Genomic DNA, 22,876 nt, shown 5'->3' with positions numbered 1-22,876 from the left:
TGACTTAGTTTTATGCATTCGTACCTTTCTCATGAAAGAGAAGGTATAGCGTGATAGCCTGGACAGGGAAACAATAGTGAGTTATGCAAAAATAGTTAAAAGATCACAGACCACCACAGCCTTCTCTAAAGTGGTTTGTTGCCCCTCCCCCCAATCATCTCTGTTGCTGAAGCTGTTCCTACCCTTTGACTTGTCTGACCTATTAAAAAACATTTATTATTTCTGCATCACAAATACAGTCGATTCCAGGAATCTCCTCATTCACTTACTCAAATGCTTTTTCCTCCCATGTGTCGTTGACAGAACAAAATGAGGATTATGCTTCAACATTTTAAGATTTTGTGCCAGAGATGTGGAGGGAAGGATTTATTTTCCTAATAGTCATTGAAGTCGATATCATCTTACACTTTCTTGGACATGACTCAGTTGCACACATTTCTGCACATCCCTCTTAACTTTTTGTTAGAAATAAAATACTAAACACTATTGAAAAAAAGAATTCTAGGTTTTAATAATTAGAGATTGAAAATTTTGCAAGTTTCCTGATATTTTGGCCAACTTTGTTATAAATACTCTTCAGAATTAGCAACACTGTAAAATCTGAGAAAAAAGTATCGTTCTCCATTGGCTCAGTTAGTGAAATAATACTGTGGTTCAGGAAGGTTCAAGAAAAGGTCTGATGACTCTTAACTATAGAGAACAAACAGAGGGGAAGTGGATCAGGGGTGGGTGAAATAGGTAAAGGGAGATTAAGAGTATACTTAGCTTGATGAGCACTGAGAAATATGTCGCTATATTGTAACCTGAAACTAATATAACATGGTATGTTAATATACTGAAATTAAAATTAAAAAAAAAAAAGAAAAGTCCTGATGTAATGGTTGTCCTTCCTGAGGGAAGCATGATTGCCTGAAGTTTTCTTTCACTGTATGTACAAAAAATGTATAAAATTATTAAGAAAGAAGCCAAATGGCTATCCATATATTTATTTAAAATTCACTCCAAATATCTAATTTCATAAGAATTTGTAGCATTAACTTTTGCACAATGAATTTGTTTTTCCTTCTCCTGCCTTAACCTGAGGACATTTAGTTCCTTAGAGTCCTTTCAGTTTGGAAGTTGGCAAATACCAGTGACAATATAAAATCATCTAGAAGGATAGCTGGTACTTAGAAATGAATTATCTGAAAATCTAAAAATTTATGCTGAAATGTTACAATTTACATTTTTTTCATTCCAGCATCTAGCCTTCCAGTGCCTTGTCTCAGTTTGAAATGCCAAAGCTAAATGCATTTCTTTAAAAAAAAAATGTGTACAGCTCAGTTGACTGTCTCTGCTCAAATACAACCTTGTACTTTTTCTGTAACCATTGGGCCAGTGATGGGGTCTGCTTGGATGTCACTCAGAACCATTCATCAGAACATCAGATAGCTGCTCCAGTGTAGGCCAGTGTGGTGTGTAGCATGGCTGCCTAGAAATGGCTAACTCAGGACCTAGAAAGCATTTCAACAGGTGGTTGTTTGCAATACTGATTTCACACGGGTATGTTGTAATCTTGCTAGATTGAATTCTGTAAGGGAGAGGTTGTGGGGTTTTTTTGTTTGTTTGTTTGTTTTTGCTTATTATATCCCCAGTGCCTAATGTGGTGCTGAGATGTCAATATATATTTAATGAAGAAATGATTTAAATCTCAGATTTTTTCTGATGTATTCTCTGTCATGCACAGGTGACATCTGACCCAGTTCTCCACTTGTCTGGGCCCCAACTTCACTTTGATTAGGCCTCTAGTGGCCTTACCTATGTTTGCACTTACAATGCTATGTTGTAGTTTTCCCATTTATCAGTTTTCATTCACCACCAGATTGAAGGTTCCTTGAGAGTGGTCACACTGCCTTTATATATTCTTGCATCATCAAAGTCTACAGTAGTTTACACAATGTTTGGTAGACATTTTGCAAGCTATTCTTTTAACATTTTTAAGAAACATGCAAGTATCTGTTCCTTTTACACATTTATTTTTCACTATAGGAAGATAAGTCTAAGTCCAAAGTTAAGCTTTGATTAAAAAACAAAGAAAAAAGGCCAACTTTTTAAAGCTCCTAGATCTGATGTAGTGGTTGATGGCTTTGTTCATTCATTCAGTCTGTATTTATTGAGTTCTGAGTGCCAACTGGGTAGCAGGCACTATTCTAGGTGCTGAGGAAACAGCAATAAATAAAACAGTCTTAAATCCCTGCCTTTATGGATTTATTCCCAATGAGCAAAATAGACAATGTAAAACACCTAGTCTACAAATAGTGGTAAAGTACCAAGGAGATGAAGGGAAAGGGGATACAGGCAACTGGGAGAGCGGGTTGACCTTTTCGATAGGATGGCCATTGCCAGCACCACTGAGAAGGTAACTTTGGATAAACACGTGAGGAAAGAAAGACTGTTGGCTGTGTGCACAACTGGAATAGCATCTCAGGGAAAAGAAACAGCTGGTAAATCTGCTGGTCAATTCCTAGTTCTCTTAGGACTTATTCTCCTCAGCAGGTCTTGATGGGGTCGCCCTGCTACCCGGGTCGCTCTCCCACGTTTTCTCTGGTCAGACTGATGGCTCCTTTGCTGGTTTCTTGATCTCATGGTTTTGAAATATTGGGTAATTGATAACTCAATTATCATAATTCTTTCCTTCCCTTTCCACTTCCTATACTTGCTCACCTAATCCTGTGGCTAAATACATATAAATAACCCAAATCTGTGTTTCCAACCCTGACTTCTTTGACCAGTCTTTCCAGACCTGTATACGTAATTAACATCTCATCTACATTCATCTCAAATTTATTATGTCCAAAATAAAACTTTTCATTTTCAGCCCCACTCTTTATCCCTTCTTCACCTTATTCTTTGTTATTTCAGTAAATGGCATAATTATTCACATAGTTGCTCAAGCTAAAACTTAGCAGTCTTCCACAATGCCTTTTTTCTCTCACATCTCACAGAAAACCCATTGGCGAGTCCTGTTAGATATAACAGCAAAATATTTCCCTCAAATGAGTACTTCCTTCTGCCCTGACAGCTACTTCCCCTACTCTAAGGCATCATCATCTTTTTCTAAAAATACAAAAGTATAAAACAATATAACACAACATGGATTACATATTATAATTATATAATGTATTATATATAAAATATATTTGAATGTAATGATAATCTTGAAATATAAGAATGTTGTATTTTAGTACAAATAATATAGTATACGTACTTGATGTATATAATGTTATAAATATAAACATGGAAATATAATTTGTCATTATATATTAATATACCCTAGAATATGATTTAATCACATATATATGTATATTATAACATAAATACAATAATTATCTCCTAAATTTTTTCTCTATGCTTCCACTCTTATTCTCTGCTTCTGCCTCTTTATAGTTTATTCTCCATACAGCATCTAGAGTCATTCTTTACAATTAAAAATGTGATCATGTCATTCTGCTCAAAAACCTTTGGTGACTTGCCATCCTCCCAGAAGCAAACCCAGCCTTCTTGCAATGTTCAGCAGGCCCCACATGATCTAGTCCTTAGCTGCTTTGAGACTCTGTAACCTTCCACTCCCTGTCTCTCTCCACTCCCAAGTTAAGTGGGTTCCTGCCTCAGGGCCTTTTGTGTAGATGCTTTCTTTGCCCGGACCACTCACTTAGATATCCTTAGTGATTCTATGCTTCATTCATGTCTGCCCCAATGTCACATCATCACAGAGGCTATCCCTGACTTCTCTGCCTAAAATGGAATCCTTTACCAGTCTATATCCCCTCATTTTATTTTTCTTAATAGCCGTCATCAATATATAACAATATAGTGTATATTTATTTGATTTTTTGGGTTTATTTTCTGTTGTACAACGAGGCAGTGTCTTTTTTACTTTTATTTTTCACTGCTATATAACATGGTACTTACAGTGGTGCTTGGCACAGAGCAGGTGCTTGATAAATTTTGTAGAATGAATGAATCAAAATCTCTCTTCTGAGTTTCCATAGTCTCCTATTTATAGTGTATCATAACGCTTAAAAAACTGTATTTTAATTGGACTTAATATCTCTCCTTCCTTCCTTCCTTCCTTCCTTCCTTCCTTCCTTCCTTCCTTCCTTCCTGTGAGCCCCTGGAAGGAAAAGACCATTAACATTCATCTCTGATTTGCCAATGTTCAAAAAAGGGACTGGGCATATAGGGGTACTTCATGAAACTGTATTGAATGAATTAATGAATTAATGATTACTTAGTCTCATTGTTCCCTAAAGAAGCAATTCAGGAAATCTCTGGTGTTTCTCCAAAGCAGTAGACTAGTGCCATTGTCGTGATCAACTATTTTACATTGCATAAAATGCACTCCATTTCTGGTTTAGAAAATAGTTGCATGATAGTCTAAAACCATACGTAATTTTAAACTATAATTTTTAATAGTGAGAAGCATGCAAATTTTCACATGACAGAAAATGCAGAATTTAAGACATTAAGACAACAAATGGAGAGTTTAGAATCTTAGATTTTGTACACTTTGACACTGGTGATAGTCTAGTCCAATGCCTTATTTTACACATGCTGAAGCTGAGCGCCAGAGCTCGGGAGGTGATGAAGCTAGAGCTAGAGTTGGGACACCTGGATGGCAGTCCAGTTCTTCTAGTTAATCCCTCAACGTGCCAGTCTTCAATACCTAACTCAGCTTCCTTGATCTGGGTGATCATGTCTCCAGTGGTAACCTCAGAAGCTGTACATAGCCTACCTCTTTATTCTCTTGTGTTTTCTTATATTAGATTTTCTTTTCTATGTATTTAGAAGCCTCAATTCAATAAAGTGAGTTCCATTTTTATCACAAGAATGTGAACAATGACACAGTAGATCCAATTTTTAGACAAATTTCTAGGTACAGCTTGATATTAGATATCACCAACATTATTGAAGACCGTCTTTAACTTAAATCATTTCTGTTGTGATTATTTCTGATATGACCAAGAGTCACATCACCCTTTTAAAAAGTCAACCTTTTTAAAAAAAGGTTTAGATTTGTGCATTAGTGTATAATTAATGGATTAATGGAAGTAATTTTAATGTAGGCATTTGAACAGTGAGAATTGCATTATGCCTGGAATATTTAGGGACAATAAAAATACCTTGACTCTCTTGAGCTTTTTTAGAACACCTGATGTTTAGAAATGCAGAATAAACCACTACTTATAGCTCTTTTCAATGATGGCAGCTGTGTTTCCTATCTGGTGATGAATATTCTTTTTTTAAGTAGGTTTTAACAAAATTTTATTATAGTATCCCCAGAAATACAATCAATTTACTGATTGTAAAGTTATACCATTCATGGTTTTCTTTTTTAATTTTAAGTTTTTAGTTTAATGCCAGTTAGTTAACATACACTGTTGTATTAGTTTTAGATGTATAATATAATAATTCAGTATTTTCATACAGGTGATGAATATTCTTAAAAGTACCATACAGAGAAGGGCAAGAATATATTTAGATTACATATCAGTTTATGTGGCCCATTTCTGGTAACAAAACAAAAACAACAAAAAGCAAAAAAGTTTGTGGATAAGACATTTTGATAAAAATAGTTTAAAATTAATAGAAAATTTAACACTAGAATCACCTTTAATGTCATTGCGGTGTTTCTATTTGACTATGACAAGCAGAGGCAACACTTTAAAAAAGTTTTTGTTGATTGATTGTAAAGGGAGAATACTGGATTTATTGGTCTATAATCTTAGAAAATGGATTTTGGTATTTTAAGCTTTTCTTGATGATCTTTCCTTGCCCAGCTCGTAAAGTGCTCCTTCTTTGTCCTCCTATAACACCTGGAGCAAATCTTGCTATTTTCTTCATTGAATTCAAATGGTGTTTACACTCTGATCTTTCCTGAATGCAGCTGAAGTTCCCTGAAGGCAGATATGATTCTCTATTTCTGTTAACAGTGCATTCTACCAAACAGGCTCTAACTTGCTTTCTATCCATCAATTTCCAAATCCTGTTGGTTCAGCCTTTAAATTTCCCTTTCATTAGTCTTTACTGACACTGAGAAGTATCATTAACAAACCAACAGGGTTACTCTGCCTCAGGCTACTCTTAGGTGGGGAGCTAGAAGTGGAGTGGGCTGTAGAGATGAAGACCTTCCTCTCCACCCCAACCCTCATGTACATGAGGAGTTCCACACCACCCTTGCTCAGCAGAGCCTTGAGATGAAGAGCAAGAACTCTGGAGCCAGGCTGTCTGGATTTGAATCTCTGCTGTGCCATTTACTAGCCCTGGCACTTATTAGCTGTGTGACCTTGGACAAGTTTTCTCACTTCTCTCTGCCTCAATTTCCTCATCTCTAAAATGGGGCTAATAATAGAACCTACCTCATGTGGCTGCTATGAGAATGAAATTAAGTGAGTTAATTTAGAACAGTGCCTGGCACAGAGTAAACACTAAAAGTGTTAGCTGCTGTAGTTATTATTATTCATTACTAGGCAGTAATACTGCCCCTTTAGGTAGTCATGGGAGAGAGCAGTAACAGAATCTCTGTGGGAATAAGGTGGTAAGAACACCTCCCCAAAGCCCTTGTTGAGAACCACTGCTCTAGGCTAGAGAGCCAGTGCTGCCCCCAAGCACTGGGCAAGGCAGCTTTAGATCCCAAGGGTGGAAGCAATCCAGTTCTAATCTACTGCTGTACAGATCAAGGGATACAAACTGACAGCTGACAGTGATTTGATTTGTTAGCCCATACGGTTCCTTAAAAGTAGAGGCAACTGTATAGATTTTAGGCTTCTCTGAATTTCATGCATGAAATAACACTGAACTTCTATAACTGCTTTCTTCAAATAAGTAAATGTCCAAGTTTTAAGTAAGGAACTGGAAAGAAATCTCAGAAGTGCTTTTAGAAGATGCAAATTTTGTCTGAAGAATATCCTTTAAGAGAAGATTCCATGATTTTGGTTAAAAATAGCCTCTCACTGGCTTCCTTTAACGCATTCATTCCTACATTCCAACTTAAATAACTACAAAAACAGAGGGAAACACACAAAGTCACATCGGGAACAAAAACAAGGACTGATTATTTTCGTTAAATTCCAAGGGATTTTCCATTGCAAGACCATGGAAACTAGACTGAGAAAAGCAACGGATAGTCTACGTGGCAAGGAAGAAAGAACAAAAATCTTGCTCTTCCGAAAGTAGATATGAAGACCTTTTGTTTCTTTGTTACTTCATACCCTTGGCAGAAATAAAGATCTACCGACTCAAAAACTGGTTTATGGTCCTCCTACTGTGTATATACTACATTTTTAGGCAGTCAAATGCTGTTATACACCTGTTACCAGTATATTGTTTCTGTATCACACAGAGGCTGACTCTGTGTAGAGACTGAATCAGTGAGGAAAATAGCAAGAATAATATAGGTGGTGAATATTAATTTTAATATTCACTGAGCTCCTGCTATGGCCAGATGGCTGTTCAAAGGACATTTCACTGTAAGTCTTAGTTTGTTTAAGCCTCACAATAACCTATGAGGTGGGTAGTATTACTCTTCTATTTACTATTATCTAGATGAGGGAACAGAGACACAGAGCACTGTGGAGGACAAACTTGAGAAGCATAGCCAGAACAGAGGGAAGGGACAATGAAACAATGATAACGTAGCTGATAGGTATGGAAACCAGGGAACATAACTCCAACCAGACATGGAATGGAAGTCATTCAAAGAATGAAGAGAGAAGAATTGAAGTGAAAGCAATAACCTTCCTGAGGTAGTGAATGGTCTGAGCATGCACAGCTCTTTGCTAAGGAAGAAGAGGCAGCTAAGCAAAGTTGCTAAGAGGTAGTCTTTCTAGATTCAGGTTCTTTCTCTACCACAAGTTGAGTGACCTTGGGCAAATTACTTAATTCTTCTAAACCTCTGTTTCTTCTTTTGTGAAATGGGGATAACCATGGTAGTATGTTCCTCATATGGTTTTTTTTATAAGGATTAGTGAGCCTTACATGTAAAGTAGTACATAAAACTGTGACATATAGTAAGTGCCTAATAAGTGATAGCTACTTTTGTCATTATTATTATTATTATCGTTATATATTGTTAAATGGGTAAAAAGAAAGGGGAGGAGAATTCATGGTCAAGTAATTGGGGAAGTTCTAATTAATTGGAATTGTTTATGATATGTTTCCTCATAACCTTTAATATGTTTACCTAGATTATAAAACTTCAAGTAGGGAATTCTCAGAGTTATTTAACCACAAAACCTCCTTGCTTTTTATTGTTTCTTGTTGAATATAAATAATGTCTCGTGGGACACTGGTGTTCTACAGTCTGCAGTCTAGGAAATGTTCTTTATTTCACATACATTGTACAAAAGAGTAGAAAAACAGACATGACAATGTCTTTCTTTGATGACCTGCACTGCAAACAACCAACCATCAAAGAAAGTGCTTTTAGCTTTACAAAACACCATGAATACACTTCTTTCTCCATTGTACAAAACCACGTATCTAGGCACTCAAACCTTATAATCACTCAATCTTGTCAATGTCATCAGCTTTAACACTGAAAGTTTTTCGACATTTTTATAGAATGTTGTAAAAAAATGAGTTAAAATTGGCATGGTTCCAGCCTTCTGAAGATTTATTTTACCATATTATAATTCCTTCAAAGTGTTTGTAGTTCATTGCCTATTGTGTCATGGGAACACTATTCACTTGTGTGTTAACATTACATCTCTCTAGTGCTCCTTATTTTGGTATCAGACTAATACTGAATTAACATCAAAAAACACATTATTCAGAAGTTTTGTTTTATTTTTTCCTTCCAGCATTGCTGGTAGATTATATTAATCGGTTTTTGTTTTATTTTTTTATTTTTTTACTTTTTTTTTTAAAAGATTTTATTTATTTATTTGGCAGAGATAGAGACAGCCAGTGAGAGAGGGAACACAAGCAGGGGGAGTGGGAGAGGAAGAAGCAGGCTCATAGCGGAGGAGCCTGACGTGGGGCTCGATCCCATAACTCCGGGATCACGCCCTGAGCCGAAGGCAGACGCTTAACTGCTGTGCCACCCAGGCGCCCCCGGTTTTTGTTTTATTTGATGTTTCTGTGTCGGCGCATCCTACATGGCTTTCCACAACTGGGCATGGGTTTATTCAGAGAGAAGTTAATGAGCTTCCGTAGGAATTATTCCCACTATATCCCGTTACTACTAAGCTGGGTTGGGGAAATATAAATTAGAAATAAAATCTCGTGGGATCCCAGTGAATCCTTCCCATGTAGAAAAGAGTGAAACAGTTTTATTATTGGATAAAGATTCATCAGACTGAGATGCTCATCCCAAAAAATCTGCTGAGGAGATTGCAATGAAAGAAATCTCACCCTTTGATAGAGCTAGGTAGGCAGATCCCAATTCATTACATTTGTGCTAATTGTCTTTATTGAAAGAAAAAAAATAAAATTTCTTTTATCTTTTTTTCTTAATTAAAGTATAATTGACATCTAACATTATATTAATTTCAGGTGTGCAGCATAATGATTCGTATTTGTATACATGGTGAAATGATCACCACATTAAGTCCAGTTACCATCTGGCACCACACAGGGTTACATTTTTTTTTTTCTTATTATGATGAGAACTTTTAAGATCTTCTCTCTTAGCAACTTTCAAATATGCAGTACGATATTATTGACTGTAGTCACCGTGCTGTACATTACATCCCCACAGCATTTATTGTATAATTGGAAGTTTGCACCTAAACTTGTATCTTTATGACAAACAAGAAGTAGCGTCATGAAGCCAAACAGAAGTTTAAATTCCCACAGAGCCCGGGAAAGGAATGCCATCCACCCTCCTAGAAGTTCACACTTCAAAGAAATTGCTCTGAGGTCTCTGAGAAATGCATTCCTGGGATGCAGAACCAGTGTGCGGTTTATTAATCTTTTAAAAGATTTATATACATCTCAAAAAGACAGAGAAAGCATTTGATCAAGTTTTCTAAGGTAAATGTAAAGGAGGGGGAGGAGTACTCTTCCCTTTGGCACTAGGGAAAAATTAAGTGTTTTTTTTAGAACTGTATTTACCTTTGCAATTTCTCATTTTTGCTACTAGTTTATAGTTGCACTATAGTTTTTTAATTATCTCCATTTCTGTTTCTCCTTTTTCTGAGCAGTTTGCAGTTGTATAAATATCCAGCAAATCCATAATAAAATACAAAACCAAGCAATTATCAGAATTACAATAGGATGAATTTTAAAAATTAATGCGATGTTCACCTTGAGGGAATATGTTTTTTTTTTTTAGGAATATCTTTAAATATATCACACTAATGGTATGATTCTTCATTAGAAATTTTGATTCTTGATTAGCAGTGCATAACATTTTCAATGTACATTACATTCACAAACTCTATTGGAGACTTGCTTGCGCTTTCATATGATTAACTATTTCAGTATTATTTTGTAGTTTCTTATGAAATCTTACCCAATCCAAGCTTGTAATCTAATAATCTGAATTTTTAATTAAGAGTTTTTCTTATGAGACCTAATGAATTTCTCCCGAGGTCTCATCAATCATATAAGTAATATTGCATTTACGTGTTAATCTAGGCCCTTCAGTAATTATTCCGTCTTCGCAAATAATTTTTCCTATATGCAAAACACGAAGATACCCATGGCTGTTCTCTAGTATCAAAGTCTTATTATGAGGCACCCATTGAAGGATACGGATTAGACTTCTAGTGTTTAATGTATAATGAGTTGTCTTGAGAACAAACCCAAACTGGGCCATTTTTTGCATCAGTCTAATCAATAGTTGTATTGTCCGTTAAATCTCCGTGAATAATGGGCCTCCATCTTTGTTTGCTCTTCATCCTGGACCTGGAGAGAACTTGCATGATGGGCAATTGGGATATGGTGAAACGCCTGTGCGTCCTTTCTCAATGAGCCTACATTCCAATAGGGTTTCCTTTCCCTTTAACTTATTGTCTCAAACACCAACTCAAGAAACTTTGTTCCTTTTCAGTCAAAGTGTAATCTGAGGACAGCGTTTTCAGAAGAAGACTCAGGGACACTTCTCACAGACTTTGGATAACAACATCAGGGCATACACACAGCATGTTTGTGGTTGGCCACAAATAAGGGAACCCAACATTTACAAACTTGAGCAGCAAGGCAATTTGTTAGAAGGGCATACGATGGCTCACAGAGCAGCAGGAGCACTGGAGTTAGGGGGGCTAGCAAAAAAGAGGTAGGCAGCTGAGAACACAGCCTGATTTCAATCTGAGAGAGTTTGTCTGGAGTGCTGGGAACTTTTTGTTTGCTTGATTCTGCTAATGCTGCCCCTTCACACATTATACTTGCAGGAGTCAAAAATTTCCATCACCAGTATCTGATCAACTAGAGCCATCTTCCAGTGATGTCAGCTCCATTATAGCAAGAGAGTAAACGGAGGGAAAGAGTTACCCCACTTTGCCTTCTAGAGTGGGAGCTGTCACACTGCCTCCAAACTTCTGTCAAATGGTGCTCACTTTATGCACGCACTCTTCTAAGTGCTTTGCATATATTAATTCATTTATTCTTACAGCAACTGTATGTGGCAGATATTATTTTTCCTGTTTGTACAGTAAGGAAACTGGGCACAAGAAATTAATTTATTTAATTTAGTTTTTAAATTTAAATTTTATTTTTTAGGTGTAGTTTACCCCAATCACACAGTAAGTGGTAGAGAGAGACTCTAAGCTAGGCACTCAGGTTGCAGAATGAGTGCACTTCTCAGTGTTGCTCAGCCTTACCAAAGATGAGTGTTCAGAGGTTTTACTATAAAGAAAAGGAAAGGAAGACAGAAAAAGAGAAAATGACAAATCAAATCAACAGCAAATCAACAATCAAATGTTTGGTTTGTTTGGTGATAAAATATGTAATTACTATTTTTCTCTTTATTTATGTATTGTAAATTCATGTGTTTTTTAAACATGTAATTTTGATATCATGTTAGATTTATAAGAGATTTGCAAAGACAGTAGTTTCCATATGTAGTCTTTACTCAGCTTCCCTACAGTTAACGCTTTACATAGCCATTGAAGAATGAACAAAACAAAGAAATTAACAGTGATCCATCACTATTAACAAACTACAGACTTAACCAATTTCCTGTTTTTCCACTAATGTCCTTTTCTGTTCCAAGTCCAGTGCAGGATCCTACTTGCATTTACTTACCATGTATGTCTCCTTACCTCCAACCTATACCAGTTCCTTGTGACTTTCATACTTTGAATGAATAATGGTCAAGTATTCTGTAGAACATTCTTCAATTTGGGCTTGTCTGATGTTTTCTTATGATTCGATTAAGGTTATGAATTTGGAGGAAGAATGCCCTTTCTGGTGCATTCTATCAGGGAGTTATATAATATCAATATGTTATATTATTAGGATTTTAACACTGAGTACTTGGTTATGGTGGCTGTTTTATTTTTTAATCATAATATTTCTTCACTTTTAAAAATATTGCTAACATTTCCAATAATTTTAGTAGATTTTATTTATTTTTTTATTATAGGTTTTCATATATTGCAAAACCTCTAACTCATATGGATTCCTAGGCCACATATAACTAACTCACTCTTGCTCTTCAGTAACCAAGTCCTTGTGATTTAGAACATAATCTGTTCCTTAAGCCACACATAACTAAATGCTCCATCTGATGTGTAATAAGCTAGGTGAAAGATGAGCAGTCCACTCTGTCCATGGTTTCGAGTAAACTCTATAGCCAAAGGCAATCCTTATTCTGATACCAAATGTAGTACCACACTAAAGAGTTAGTGAATTATAGTCAGTTCTATTTAATTAGTATCCAGGCCATTTCTTTTGGTGTTCTTGAAAGCCACATTTGTTAGTAAGGCCTTGAGGCCAATTTGCCTATTAGCTTAGGTTTTATGATACTATGTACAGCTCATTTAAAACAATTCTCCATGTAAAATTGTACATCTGTCTTTCGATGTGTGTAAAATATGCAAAAATAGTGGTGTAGACAAATTATTGTTAAAGAAAACCATTTTGCAGTTGTCCCTGTGTAAGCCCATGATCTTTTGTAATTTGTACACTTTGCTTATAACTGAAGTACATATTTAAAAACCATTATGATTTTATACTTTCACATTTCATATATATGCACAATGAATTTTATATGTATTTAATGTAATTTATTCTTATTATTTAAACTCTTCCTTATACTAGAGAGCCAATCTGTAAACTGTTTTAATTTTTTGCATCTTTAGGAGTACTATTACTGGTCATTTGTGTATGTTTGTTTGTTTCCTCTTCAAAATAAATAGTAACATCTGTTCTAGGCCTCCAACAGACAGTGAAAAAAATTTTTAAAAAAAAATATGGAATGCTTCATGAATTTGCGTGTCATCCTTGCTCAGGGGCCATGTTAATCTCTGTCGTTCTAATTTTAGTATATGTGCTGCCAAAGCGAGCACGACAGTGAAAATTTTTAACGTTTGGTAAGCCATTTGTTAAAATGAAATTTAGATGGGTGATAATGATGATGTGGCTAAGAATAGAAAAAGAATAAAAGTATATGATAAGTCAGTGTTTAGTGTGCTACAGTTCTAACAATGTTCTTTTATTTATCAACTTGGAACATGGTAATCCTGGTTATTTAGTACCTCATTCTTGTGTATTTTGCTTTTGCAAAAGGAACTTAGCACTTAAAAAAGTTACCTCTACTTAGACATGCAGGCACATAATCATCAGTTTTTATCTCAAAGCTTAGGCACATTAAAGAGCATCTTAGTAATCTTAGTATTAAGTTCAAGTTTGTTATATGGTTGCCCTAAAGCAATTTTATTAGTTTTTCACTGCTAAGAGCTAATATGGCATTCTAGAGCCCTGGCTTTCAACCTTAACGTGAATATGTGAGAAATCATAAAAAATTAAAAAAAGAAACCCTCAGTTTATTTTCCAGGATACGCTACAAATGATATATCTACAAAGCAGTTTTTCCTTTTTTATTTTATTTTTTGTTTGTTTTCAGGTGAGTGTGGGGGAAATGGGAGAAGCCATTTGGCAGAGGGAGCAGGATATGAAATTAGAAATTAAATATTTCCATAGATCCTTTTAGGTTTCTGGACAGATTAGAGAGCCGTCACTCACAGAGAGCATGCCTTGGTGGTGTGCTGGAGCTGGCAGGCACCAGCTTGCAGGAACCAGTTGTTAAATGCTAAGGAGTTTTGTCACCCAGTTATTAAACATAGCCATTATTAAAAATCAAAATGTATAAGCTCACAATTAAATACTATTAAAGAAAAAGGTAATAAAGACTCAAGACTCATCATCTCCTAATTTTTAAGTTATGCTTTAGTATTGCTAATTATTTAATTTACGCTCTTGAAGTGATTTATATCTGTATCTTCGAAATACAATGTGCCAGTGGCCACCTACTCCCAATTCTGTGCATAGAGACTTTATGTTGGTAGCTTGATAAGCTTATGATTAACATTATGAGTATGTATTCTCTTAAAGAAAATAAAATTAAATATGGTGGGAGACCATGTGATTTAAAATCACTGTTCTCTGATCATTACTGACTTTCTGTCAGTCAAACACACTACTTTCCTATGCACCTCCGGGTATTTGAGTTTGCTGCTGTATTCCCTCTTTTTGGGATCCTTTCCCCTTCACTGTACGCTAGGATATCTTTTTCCCATCAGAGTTTATATGTCATTCTTTCAGGAAACCCTTGTCTGATTATCCTGTGTCAGATAGCCCACCCTGTCCTGCCTATTCCCTCACCTGACACATTTGCTGTTCCTTCACATGGTCTTTCTTTTCCTTAGAACATTTACTCTTCATTGAAAGTATATGGTTTATTTGTTTTTATGTTTACTGTCTTTCTACCTTACTATAATATAAACTCCCCAAGGGGAGGAATCTTGTATTAGCTTTTTATTTCTGGTTTTTCAATGCCTAAAAGAGGGCCAGGCACACAGTAGATGGCCAGTATATTTCTGTTTTAAAAAATTATTTAATATTTGAGTAGACAATATTAATGAAAGTCATCTAATTTAAATAGAGGTTGAGAGATAGTTAAAGTATTTGAATATGAGATAAAATGAAATTAGACTACTACCACTTGACAAAAAAAAGGCTCTAAGATACTGAGATAAGCTATTACAAAGAAAACACTTTTTTTTGAGGGCGGTGTCATTTATATACAGAAAAAGATACTGAACTTGTGCTAAATTTCCTGAGGGATGGAATTTGGAAGTAGATTATGTCAAAATTCTAGTTAGAGAGGGGATTTGTACATTACATTAATTATTCTGTACTCATCTGTGGAAATAATCCTTCTCAAGCAACATAATTTACATGAATGAGGGAGAGGGTTTTATTTTAAGGAACAGCAGCATATTCAGATTTTTTTGTGGAAATCCTCCAGCTACAGAAGCTAGCTGTCAAAAACTACTTTCTTTCACAGAAGGCTTTTGTAAGGTGGAGGCTGAGGCTGCAGTTCTATTCCAAGCCAAACTTTGTACAATATGAGCAAATAAAACGCAAGAGAACATTTTCAGTGACTTTGATGAGAGTAGCTATTTCTAATATTTAAAAGCCTAGTCAAGTTTATTGCTGCTGTTTAAAAAGTGTGATTGGGATGGATAGATTAACTGTATTCTATCCATGTAGATTATGTATGGTTCATAAACAGAGTAAAGGGTAACAGGGATATTGCTTAAAAGGAGTAATGTGGAAACAATGAATCATGGAACACTACATCAAAAACTAAGGATATACTGTATGGTGACTAACATAACATAATAAAAAATTATTAAAAAATAAAACCACAATTGTCAAAAAAAAGGACTAATGTGGAGGTTAGCATATATTTTGGGGAAAAAACATTTATTTGTTATTTCATTCATTTATCCCACAGACAGTTTTTAAGCATTAATTCTGTGTTAGGATTGTTTTAGGTGCTGGGAATACACGAGAGAAATACTTTCTATCTTTAAACAGTCTAATAGCGGAATAAAACAAGTAAACAGGTTATTGCAACACAGTGCGATAAGTGGTAGGATGAGAATGTTCAAGGCTTTTTAAGAGCACATGAAAGAGACAACTACCCAGATTTATGATATTGGAGAAGTTGATCACATGATCATGATTCACCTCGTGGGTTAAGAAGTCTCTGACTGGTATGCAAAGAATGAATTGAAGACGATGTTGTGCTAACAAAACTTTAAAAACTGGCTCTTCAGAGGAACAAAACTTCAGATTTGTGCCATTTGCCCATTTCTATGGTGTAAATATTTCCACTATGCTGACTTTAAAGCTCCCAAGCTAGTAGACATGGTATATTTGAAGCTACAAGAGAAGGAGAATAAATGACAGAGGAAGGCTCCTGGAAAATGAGATAAAGATAGGTTCAAGATGAAAGGAGGTTGAATAAGTCCTCAACTAACCAAAGGGAATAAGAATAAGGGTGTGGATCCAGGTATGTTTTGTGGTTTATGGTTAAGGTTAGAGCTATGATATACAGAAATAATTTGAAAAATTTTCTATCTACTGTTTTGATGGGGACTGCTAAATTGTCCTCTGGTATTAATTTTCTTTTATTCTTATTAGTAATAGAACCTCCCTTGCAATGGTCTCCCTTGCAGGTAATGTGGTTATGTGACTATGTTTGGGCTAATGGGATAGGAATGGGATGATGTGTATATCTTTTAGGAAAGGTACACTAAGTGGCTTACTCAGGATTACCCTTTCTCCTTCCACCTGACTGGGAACTGACTAAAATGGCAACCAGTCTTGGATACAAAGATGAAAACCACATGTTTTCATCATGTGAGGGCATGAGCCAACCTGTCTGTTTGGGATCCTGGCTATCCTACTGTGCAAAGCCTAGACTGCTTGCCTATCTGCCTTTGTATGTTATGTCAGAAGAAAATAAGCATCTATCTTATTTAAGTACTGGGTTTTAGAGTCTCTTTGTTACAGCAGTTTAGACTGTACCCTGACTAGTACAGACAGATTCTGTATTCTCTGTGAATGAGGGGATGAAATTATTTTCTAAGAATTTAGAGTTGGTTGGAAAGGGCATACAGTTTGAAAGGAGTGAAATTAGTTTAATAGCTAGGGGGTAGGGGATAGGATAATAGAGGTAAGTACTAGGAAAATATAGAAACATTGCTTGGTAATTTTGAGGAATAGAAGACCACTGATCATGGAAAAAGGAAATGATATAAATATGAATTAACTAAATAAACTCAACAAAATAGAGGAAAGCCCTAACAAACAATTTTAATGTAGGCCATACTACTTCTACAGACATGTTCTCATTTCTCAGACTTATAGTTAAAAACGATTTAATGATAGTAAAGATCAAAAGTATATTTTCAATGTTACATACTTATGTTTTTATTTTATATCTTGAGAGAGAGAGAATGTGAGCGAGCAAGCAAGGGTGTGAGGGGCAGAGGGTGAGGGAGAGAGGGAATCTTAAGCAGACTCCATGCCCAGCACAGAGCCCAATGTAAGGTTCGATCTCCAACCCTGAGATCATGACCTGAGCCAAAATTAAGAGTCAGATGCTTAATCAAATGAGCCACCCAGGCACCCCTCAATGTTACAGACTTATTGAAAAGCTATACATAAATAGCTTATAGGCTTGCTTGACTTTGAAGCCAAATATACTAGCTATATTTAATCACCAGATCAAATAAGAATAAAGTGCTAAGATCATTGAAATTAAGTAAGACAAAATATGTTCTACCCTTATCATGGGAAGTTTCCTAAAGGAGGTGGCTTTTTAATTAAAACTCAAAATTCCTATATCTTTACACTTTGAAAACTAGAGCCCATATTATTGATTTTACCTTTCTAAATCATGCATCTTTTCAAGAGGTAGTAAAATCATATTTGACTTTAGGATCTTTTAGGCCTAGACAGATGTAACACCATAGTAGTCTTTCATAAAATGGTGAAACTTTTTGTGGTATTTAATGTTCTTTGGGTTTTCAGCATTTGATATAATGTGATTTTAGTGTGATGTTCCCAGTATGGACCATGTAGAATTAAATACATGGAATCACTCATTAGAAGTAGACTGTATAATTTTCTTGTCATAGATTTCACTTTTATTTTACCTGAAAGATGATGTATATTATTTTAAGTTGTAACCTTCTTTATATTCTCTTTTATATTCTAACAATGAAACACCTAGTAGTCCTATATGTTGCACAAAATTTGGTAGAATCTTATTCCCTAAGTAGTTATGGGGTGGGGGGTAAGGATTTTTACATTTCTGCTTATTTATCAGGTAGTGTAATTAGAAGTGCTTCTTTGAGAATCCCCCAAGATCAGAATAAACCATATTTATCCTGTGGAAAAAAAAACTGGTGCATGTTCACCCAGTGACTGCACAAAATTATTATCATAGGTTTAGTTTTCTTTGTTTTAATCAAGATCCTTTGTTTTCATAAAGTGGGGACAGTTTATAATGCCAGTGAAAACAGTTTTGAAGATGGATAAGGTGAGTTTGTCCATGTTAAACCTTAAAGAAGCTTGGTGTTCACTCAAAAAATGTTTTAATTTGGGAGACAAAGCCCTAAACCAAATTCCTTATTATCTGTGATTTAATTGAGAAAGTTGCTTAACGTCAGTCTTTCTGTCAAGTTTGATTGAGAGATAACCACTAGCTGGGGGTGCGCTGGAATGCTGGGTACCTTACAGTATCTTGAGACTTCCTGGAGAGGGTGATATGTATGTAACAGGGACAGAAATTATTAATGCATGAAGAGACATGCTTTTCTCTGTTCTGTCTAACCAATTTACTATGCAGATTGGCATAATCTTTAGAGGCTGAACAATAAAAGCACAAATGGGTACTGTCTTGAGAGAAAAAGACAATAGCAAGGGATAGAAAGGAAGAGGGAAAGGAAAGGGAAAGTCTCATCAAGAGACAGATGGAAGGAAATTTAGGGAAGAGAGTTGAAAGTGGGAGTGGGGAAATTTGGAAATCAATAGGAATAAGGAAAAGAATACAACTTTAAAGAAATGGTTTATAAATTAGATTTCCTTTAATATTTTTCAAGAGTTACACGTAGGAGTTAGAATTACTTTTTTTTTAAGAATTAAAAAATTATTTATTTAAAAACACAAATGCTTGGAGAATAACATATCAAATTAAGTAAATGGAAACACTAGTAAGTTGGCATCCCATACCCTGAAGAGGTTTTCAATTGGAACTTTTTTTTAAATGTTTATTTAGCCAACATATAGTACATCTTTAGTTTTTGACAATTACTCTTAAATTACCTTTGGTTGCTGCATTTTGTTTCTTTGAATGTAACACTTTGCACCAAGTATTTGAGTTTTTTTTTAACACATTTTTTTTTAAGATTTCATTTATTTATTTGACAGAGAGAGACAGCCAGCGAGAGAGGGAACACAAGCAGGGGGAGTGGGAGAGAAAGAAGCAGGCTTCCAGCAGAGGAGCCTGATGTGGGGCTCGATCCCATAACGCCGGATCATGCCCTGAGCCGAAGGAAGACACTCAACGACTGAGCCACCCAGGCACCCCCAAGTATTTGAGTTTCATGTAAAAACCACAAAAATGATAAATTAGCTCTGTATTTTGAAATACTTTAGTGCTTTATGAAAGTCAAATATGATGAAGACAAAAACTTTCAAACAGTATTAATATCTGATTGTTAGGAGAGTCAGACTTGGTGACTCTTGGTAAGAAGTCAAATTCTCTGGACATCATAACACAACTACAGATTGTATTGGCTTCTCCTAAAATATTTTATCAACCTTTTGACCATGAACCAGTTAATATCTATGTTATAAAAGTACAAATGAAACACATTTACTATTTTCCCTTGGTTGATTTTATTGATAGGACTTTAGAAAAGTATGAAATGTGAACTGTTATTTTGAGAATTTTTTGGATTTTGCTAATAGGTGCAGCTTATATCTTGGCTTTATTAACTGCTCAGAATGATTGCCTTTCTTTTGTTAGGCCCTGGGCTAGATTAAATTCTGCATCACACAGCTTTTATTTTTCTTTTTATTACAATGGAGCTTGTGGTTTCCCTAAAGCAAGAATGCTGATGTGTACCCTATATTAAATAGAAATTGTAGACTTAAAAACATTTCAATAGAATAATGATGATTCCATAATTAGATATGTTAAAATGTTAGTTTTCACTTGGATATTTTATTTTGTAGAATTTTTTAAAGCCCTGCAAAATAATATTGTGATATATTTATTTAAAAGAGGGCTGCTATAGACCCACTATCCAGGAGGGCAAGTGCACATTTTGTGGATGGCTGCTAAAGTGAATTTCTAGGTAAAAGATCAAATCATTTGCTAATATTAGTGCATTTCACAAGAGTAGCAGGTGATGCAATTTGAATGTTTGGCCCCAGGATGCGTGAGACCTCCTAAGGTTGAACCATCCAGCAAATATCCTCAGAAAAGGTGGAATTGAGACAGAAGCAAATGGCAGGAGTGGTTTGCCCATTTTAGCCCACTTCTGTTTGGACTATTCTTGTATAGACACAAGCTACGTTGAAAACAACATCAACAATAATAAAAAGAAAAGTGGCAAACTAAAAGAAATAATTTTTTAAGTGCTGATTAGGTATATTGTGTTTTTATGTTTCTCACCCAAAATCTTTAACTTAAAATTTAATAATTAATATAAATGTGTGGAAAAAATAAAGTTCAAGCTCTATTTCATACTATACAGAAATTAAGTTGGATTAGAGACTTAAATATATAAGCTAAAGGCATAAAACTTCTAGAAAAAATAAAAAAATATATTTTACACTTTAGGGTATGTGAAACTTCTTTGGAACCAGAAACCATTAACTATTAAATAAAAAAATATGATCAGGCGCCTGGGTGGCTCAGTCAGTTGTGTCTGCCTTCGGTTCAGGTCATGATCCCAGGGTTCTGGGATCGAGTCCCACATCAGGCTCCCTGCTCAGCAGGGAGTCTGCTTCTCTCTCTGCCCCTCCTACTGCTCCTTCTCTCTCTCTCTCTCTCTCTCTCTCTCTCGCTCACTTTCTCTCTCTCAAATAAATAAATAAATAAAATCTTTAAAACATATGATAAAAATAAGAGGGTAAATTCCTCTTGTTCAAAAACAGTGCTAGGAAGAAGAAAAAGTAAGCCATATACTGGAGTTAAATATTTGAATATAGAATCTAATGAACGTGTTCTCAGAAACATACATTATGCAATATAGTGATTCAGCTTCTCTATATGTTTTGTTATGCTAAGCTCGCCAAAAGTGTCATCTGTCATCATACAACACTACTACAATACCATTGACTATATTCCCTATGGTGTACCTTTCATTCTAGTGACTTTTCCATTCCATGACTCCAAGCTTGGATCTCCTACTCCCCTTCACCCATTTTGCCCATCCCTTCACCCCCTTTCCTCTGTCAAGCATCAATTTGTTTTCTCTATTTATAGGTCTGATTCTGCTTTTTATTTGTTTATTCATTTGTTCTGTTTTTAGATTTCATTCCGTATAGGTAATGTTATATGGCATTTGTCTTTCTCAGTCTGACTTCACTTAGCATAGTACCCTCTAGTTCCAGCTGTATTGTTGCAAATGGCAAGATCTCATCCTTTTTTATGGCTGCATAGTATTCGTGTGTGTGTGTGTGTGTGTGTGTGTGTGTGTGTGTGTGTGTGTGTGTGTTTCCACATTCTGGCTATTTTAAATAATGCTGCAATAAACATAGGGGTGTATATCTCTTTTCACATTGGTGTTTTTGTTTTCTTTGAGTAAATATCCAATAGTGGAATTATTGGATCATATGGCATTTCTATTTTTAATTTTTTGAAGAACCTCCATACTATTTTCCACAGGGGCTGCACCAATTTACCTTCCCACCAACCATGTGTGAGGTTCCTTTTTCTCCACATGTTTGCCAACACTTGTTATTTCTTGTCTTTTCTATTCTACCCATTCTGACAGGTGTAAGGTGATATCTCATGGTTTTGATTTGCATTTCTCTGATGATTATTGATGTTAAGCGTCTTTTCATGTGTCTGTTGGCCATCTGTATGTCTTCTTTGGAGAAATGTCTTTTCAAGTCTACTGCCCATTTATTAATGCGATTGTTTGTTTGGTTCATTGGTTTTTTTGATGTTGAGTTGTGTGAGTTCTTTATATATTTTGAATATTAACCCCTTTATTGGTTATATCATTTGCAATATTAACCCCTTTATTGGTTATATATTTGCAAATATCTTCACCCATTCAGTAGATGGCCTTTTTGTTTTGTTGATTTTCTCTGCTGTGCAAAAGCTTTCTATTTTGCCCCAGTAGTTTGTTTTTCATTTTATTTCCCTTTTCTTAGGAGACCTATCTAGAAAATATGTTGCTATGGCCAGTGTCAGAGAAATTACTGCCTATGTTCTCTTATAGGGTGAGGATGTTTATGATTTCAGGTCTCACATATAGGTCCTCAGTTCACTTTGAGTTTATTTTTGTGTATTGTGTTAGAAAGTGGTACAGTTTCATTCTTTTGCATGTAGCTGTCCAGTTTTCCCAACATCATTTGTTGAAGACACTGTTTTTTCCCCATTGTATACTCTTTCCTTGTCAAATGTTAATTGACCATGTATGTATGGGTTTATTTCTGGGCTCTATTCTGTTCTGTTGATCTACGTGTCTACTTTTGTGCTTGTTTTTGTGCTTGTTTTGATTACTATAGCTTTGTGCTACATCTTGAAATCTAGTATTGTGGTATCTCTGGCTTTTTTCTCAAGATTGCTTTGGCTGTTTGGGGTCTTTTGTGGTTCCATACAACTTTTAGTATTATTTCTTATAGTTCT

The 22,876-nt window shown here is 35.3% G+C and overlaps 1 protein-coding gene and 1 non-coding gene across 15 annotated transcripts in view; one reads left to right on the top strand and one right to left on the bottom strand.

The window, feature by feature from the left end:
- Positions 1 to 22,876, top strand: part of MAPK10 (mitogen-activated protein kinase 10) — a 531,796-nt gene that overhangs the window by 296,402 nt on the left and 212,518 nt on the right. The gene's annotated exons all lie outside the window — the stretch shown is intronic.
- Positions 13,392 to 13,493, bottom strand: LOC113263321 (U6 spliceosomal RNA). The gene has a single exon (XR_003319132.1). It is a non-coding gene; the product is annotated as a U6 spliceosomal RNA (small nuclear RNA).

This window comes from Ursus arctos, unplaced genomic scaffold (genome assembly GCF_023065955.2).
Source record: "Ursus arctos isolate Adak ecotype North America unplaced genomic scaffold, UrsArc2.0 scaffold_9, whole genome shotgun sequence".
NCBI lineage: Eukaryota > Metazoa > Chordata > Mammalia > Carnivora > Ursidae > Ursus > Ursus arctos.
This window is presented reverse-complemented; position numbering and strand designations above follow the sequence as displayed.